Below are 6151 nucleotides of genomic sequence, written 5' to 3'. Positions count from 1 at the left end.
CGAAAAGGCAGCACATTTGGAAGCACCGTCATCGAAAAGGCAGAACATTTGGCAGCACCGACTACAAAAAGGCAGCACATTTGGAAGCACCGACTACGAAAAGGCAGCACTTTTGGAAGCACCGACTACGAAAAGGCAGCACATTTGGAGGCACCGTCATCGAAATGGCTGCAGATTTGGCAGCACCGACTACGAAAAGGCAGCACATTTGGAAGCACCGACTACGAAAAGGCAGAACATTTGGAACCTCCATCAACAAAAAAAAAAATAAAGGCAAAAAGGAAGCACAAGTTACGAGATCTAAGTCTTAGTTAGAAATCAGAATACAAGAAATAAAAACATTAAATTCTTATTATTTAAATTATTTATTTTATTGCTTTACATAATACAAATGCAAGTAAAACAAGCCATTATTGTATGTAGCCAGCATTCCTCAGTTCCTTGAGTATGAAGGATGTTTCTTTGATGCACGAATAGTTTCCTGCACAAAGCGAACCATGTAGAAGCTCTAGCCGGTCAACCAATATGTTTGGATTTTTCCATGATGTGTAATCATTCTCTTCTACCACCATTTTCCTTGCACCTTTATAATAAATATTATGATCTCTGGTGTCTTCCGTTTTACCACCAACCTCAGGGTAACTTTCATGTTTGAGACGGTGATCATCACAAGCTTGAACAGATTTATTTAATATATCACGTCGTTTCCACCGTTTCGGTCTCAGGACACCGCCACATTCTTCGATCTTGGCAGCTTTAGGTGCTTCATCATAGTCTATGTCTTTGTCAACAGCCTCAGAGTCACTGTAACAATCACCGTAGAAGGAATCGTCTTCACCCAATTTACCGTAATAATTCGATGTTGATGATGTTGAAGTGTCTTCATCGTCTTCATGCTTACTTTTTAAGAGTCTATCATTTTTACAAAGTAGGAAAGATCTACTTGAATTCGGCTGGAATATATTCTCACTTTTCGCGTTAAGGATTCTTCCATTGTCTTCATTCTTCCGTAAATCATCAACCTCCTTCAAATTAATTTCTTTGTCGAGATCGGAAGAGCCAAGAAAATTATTGTCGTAATGCAGATCACTCTTCCTTAGGCTAGTAGATTCATCGTTGTCCTCTAGCTTGTACGCAGGCTTGGTGCTACAAGTTCTGCCATGTCTTTTTAGGCTCTCTCTCCGCGTAAACGACTTGTTACTTCGAACACAACTTATCATATTGCGCAGTGGATTTTTAACACAGTCATTCTTCTCGTGTTGTCTTTTATTCTTTCTCAAGATAAACTCTTTACTGCAAAACTTACACCTATGTTCTTTCGATACAGCGTCAGATCCCAAATCGGAATTAATATTAGTTACTGAGACTAATGCCAGATACCAATTGAGTGTTTTAAATTAGATCCAATACTACAATAGAATTTTTTTCATATTTAATTAGCGAGAATTAATATATCTCATGCAAAAGTACTTTATGCATGTAGTTCTGCTTTTCAACAACAGATGTCGCCACATGTAGCTTGCAGGTAAATAATATTTAGTTATTTTATGCGGGATGCGGGATGCTCACTAACGATCGCAAAAGAAGGATGGCTTCGCTAGACTCCAAGGAAAAGGAAGTTCGTCTTGCATGTTGGTGTTCCAGAGATGTCTCATGGCGTAATATTAATTTGACTGAGTAATGATATTTGTTAATTCCACCTGATAAAAATATTGCATGTTTTTATTTAGTAGCAGAAATTATCGAATTAAATGTAACTCCAAATAAAATGACATGTCTCAATAGACCAAAAAAAATCCATGCAGAGACCGTTTTCTCAGAATAGACAGTAACAGTTGAAGAAACCACAGGAATGATTGCAAGAACACGGAAAAAACCATCAAAATATTGACAAGAATAATCAGGAGCACACGGAGAAAACCATCATAATATTGGCAAGAATAATCAGGAGCACACGGAGAAAACCATCATAATATTGACCAGATTAATCAGAAGTACTCGGAGAAAACCACCACATGTTTTCTTTGATATCATAAAATTACAGGAAAAAATATTTAAAAATAATACTAAATTAATAAAAATAAATAAATATATATTAATAAAAAAAATATAAAAAAATAAATAAAATGCATAAGTTTCTGCTAGCTTGTAAACTTATCATTGTTGAGCAAAGATAGAGTTCTTGTACAAGCCAGAAATTTATGCATTTTTTTATTTATTTTATTTTTTTATTAATTTTTCTTTCTTTTTCTTTATTAATTTATTTTTATTTTTAAATATTTTTTCCTGTAATTTTATGATATCAAAGAAAACATGTGTTGGTTTTCTCCGAGTACTTCTGATTATTCTGGTCAATATTATGATGGTTTTCTCCGTGTGCTCCTGATTATTCTTGCCAATATTATGATGGTTTGCTCCGCGTGCTCCTGATTATTCTTGCCAATATTATGATGGTTTTCTCCGTGTGCTCATGATTATTCTTGTCAATATTTTGATGGTTTTTTCCGTGTTCTTGCCTTCATTCCTGTGGTTTCTTCAAGTGTTTCCGACTATTCTGAGAAACCGCTTTCTGCATGGATTTTTTTTGGTCTATTGAGACATTTCATTTTATTTGGAGTTACATTTAATTCGATAATTTCTGCTACTAAATCAAAACATGCAATATTTTTATCAGGTGGAATTAACAAATATCATTACTCAGTCAAATTAATATTACGCCATGAGACATCTCTGGAGCACCAACATGCAAGACGAACTTCCTTTTCCTTGGAGTCTAGCGAAGCCATCCATCTTTTGCGATCGTTAGTGAGCATCCCGCATCCCGCATAAAAGAACTAAATATTATTTACCTGCAAGCAACATGTGGCGACATCTGTTGTTGAAAAGAAGAACTACATGCATAAAGTACTTTTGCATGAGATATATTAATTCTCGCTGATGAAATATGAAAAAATTTCTATTTAAGTATTCGATCTATTTTAAAACACTCAATTGGTATCTGGCATTAGTCTCAGTAAATAATATGAATTCCGATTTGGGATCTGACGCTGTATCGAAAGAACATAGGTGTAAGTTTTGCAGTAAAGAGTTTATCTTGAGAAAGAATAAAAGACAACACGAGAAGAATGACTGTGTTAAAAATCCACTGCGCAATATGATAAGTTGTGTTCGATGTAGCAAGCCGTTTACGCGGAGAGAGAGCCTAAAAAGGCATGGCAGAACTTGTAGCGCCAAGCCTGCGTACAAGCTAGAGGACAACGATGAATCTACTAGCCTAAGGAAGAGTGATCTGCATTACGACAATAATTTTCTTGGCTCTTCCGATCTCGACAAAGAACTTAAATTGAAGGAGGTTGATGATTTACGGAAGAATGAAGACAATGGAAGAATCCTTAACACGAAAGGTGAGAATATATTCCAGCCGAATTCAAGTAGATCTTTCCTACATTGTAAAAATGATGGACTCCTAAAAAGGAAGCATGAAGACGATGAAGACACTTCAACATCATCAACATCGAATTATTACGGTAAATTGGGTGAAGACGATTCCTTCTACGGTGATTGTTACAGTGACTCTGAGGCTGTTGACAATGACATAGACTATGATGAAGCACCTAAAGCTGCCAAGATCGAAGAATGTGGCGGTGTCCTGAGACTGAAACGGTGGAAACGACGTGATATATTAAATAAATCTGTTCAAGCTTGTGATGATCACCGTCTCAAACATTAAAGTTACCCTGAGGTTGGTGGTAAAACGGAAGACACCAGAGATCATAATATTTATTATAAAGGTGCAAGGAAGATGGTGGTAGAAGAGAATGATTACACATCATGGAAAAATCCAAACATATTGGTTGACCGTCTAATACTTCTACATGGTTCGCTTTGTGCAGGAAACTATTCGTGCATCAAAGAAATATCCTTCATACTCAAGGAACTGAGGAATGCTGGCTACATACAATAATGGCTTGTTTTACTTGCATTTGTATAATGTAAAGAAATAAAATAAATAATTTAAATTATTAGAATTTAATGTTATTATTTCTTGTATTTTGAATTCTAACTAAGACTTAGATCTCGTAACTTGTGCTTCCTTTTTGCCTTTTTTTTTTTTGATGGAGCTTCCAAAAGTTCTGCCTTTTCGTAGTCGGTGCTTCCAAATGTGCTGCCTTTTCGTAGTCGGTGCTTTTAAATGTGCTGCCTTTTCGTAGTCGGTGCTGCCAAATGTGCTGCCTTTTCGATGACGGTGCTTCCAAATGTGCAGCCTTTTCGTAGTCGGTGCTTCCAAATGTGCTGCCATTTCGTTGTCGGTACTTCCAAATGTGCTGCCTTTTCGTAGTCGGTGCTTCCAAATGTGCTGCCTTTTCGTTGTCGGTGCTGTCAAATGTGCTGCCTTTTCGTAGTCGGTGCTTCCAAATGTGCTGCCTTTTCGTTGTCGGTGCTGCCAAATGTGCTGCCTTTACGTTGTCGGTGCTTCTAAATGTGCTGCCTTTTCGTTGTCGGTGCTGTCAAATGTGCTGCCTTTTCGTAGTCGGTGCTTCCAAATGTTCTGCCTTTTCGTTGTCGGTGCTGTCAAATGTGCTGCCATTTCGTTGTCGGTGCTTCCAAATATGCTGCCTTTTCGTAGTCGGTGCTTCCAAATGTGCTGCCTTTTCGTTGTCGGTGCTGTCAAATGTGCTGCCTTTTCGTATTTGGTGCTTCCATTCGTCCTGCCTTTTCGTTGTCGGTGCTGCCAAATGTGCTGCCTTTTCGTTGTCGGTGCTTCCAAATGTGCTGCCTTTTCGTAGTCGGTGCTTCCTATTGTTTTTCCTTTTTTGAAGGTGCTTCCAAATATGCTTCCTTTTTTGTTGATGGTGCATCTATTTTTTTAATGTTGTTTTGACTCTAGTATTTTAGTAAATTGTTCTTGATTTGATTAGCGTATTATTCAAACCGGTTAGTGTATATAAACCAGTCCTAGACATCAGGACGCTGAGTTTGTTACTGCCGTCGACGGTGTACGGATCACCTAGTTTGTTTCTTCTGGTGCATAAGTCGTGTAATTGCCTGTTCTTGAGACTTCGATGGAATCTTTACCGACTTCAACGTCGTACTCGATGGAGGATGTACCATCGACTACGGGAACCATTACGTCGGCGCCGACGATGTTGGAGCAGATCCCGTTGGCAACGCCTCTGACAACACTGGAGGAGACTTCGATATGTGCTGTTCCACCATCAGCTGAAGTTTCATCAGCATTGAATACTTCAATTAATGAAGAACATACTTCGCATCAGTGCAAATACTGTGGTGCATTATTTACTATCACCTCAAATGCTCGCAGACATGAAAGAAGCGGTTGTTATAATAATGTTCAAAGAATACATTTCAGTGCAATAAGTGCAATAAACTAATTTCACGTCTCGATAGCTTACATCGTCATTATAAAAAATGCTCCGAGACGTATAATGAACATGGTTATTGATTTGACTCATGTGTTGTACCGGCTAATGAGACTATATAATTGCTATGAACTTCAGTCCGTCTCTGGCTGTGGTGATGAACGGATCGGATAGACATTTAAAGTCATGTAAAAGGCTTAGTCCGTACAATAAGAAGACTGTTTGAATCGAGGAATCCAAAAGGCTTTGGTAATTTGTCAGTGTTTTTTTTTGTACTTGTAGTAGTGTATTGAATTTATGTAATAAATTTTTTTTAAAAGAACTTGTGGTGTTTTTATTTTCTCAAACCTAACACTTTTTTAGTTTTTTTTCAATTAAAGTTGTTTTGTATCGGCCAGGGATCGAACCAAGGACCTTAGTCGATCCAATCAATCATTATATGGATTACAAATTTATTTAATGAATTTTGGATTTTTTCCCGCTTTTCTAGCTACATTATTACATGATTTCAAGATGGTGGCCGAATTTCAAGATGGCGGGGGGCACCTCCATAATAAATGATTACTGCACTGTATCGGGTTAGAATAAAATTATCCAGATGGAAATGTACTCTATAATACAAGTACACACACACACAATATGGCATACTCCAGCAGGTGGTAGCTCCTGGTAGCATGTACTGAACATAAAATGTCGGATCCATGATGGTTGACAAGGACAAAGTCAAATTTCAAGGACGAAGTAAAATTTCAAGGACAAAGTCAAATTTC

The sequence above is a fragment of the Bacillus rossius genome, chromosome 1, assembly GCF_032445375.1.
Source record: "Bacillus rossius redtenbacheri isolate Brsri chromosome 1, Brsri_v3, whole genome shotgun sequence".
In the NCBI taxonomy this organism is placed as follows: Eukaryota; Metazoa; Arthropoda; class Insecta; order Phasmatodea; family Bacillidae; genus Bacillus; species Bacillus rossius.
Note: the sequence above shows the minus strand (reverse complement) of the source record.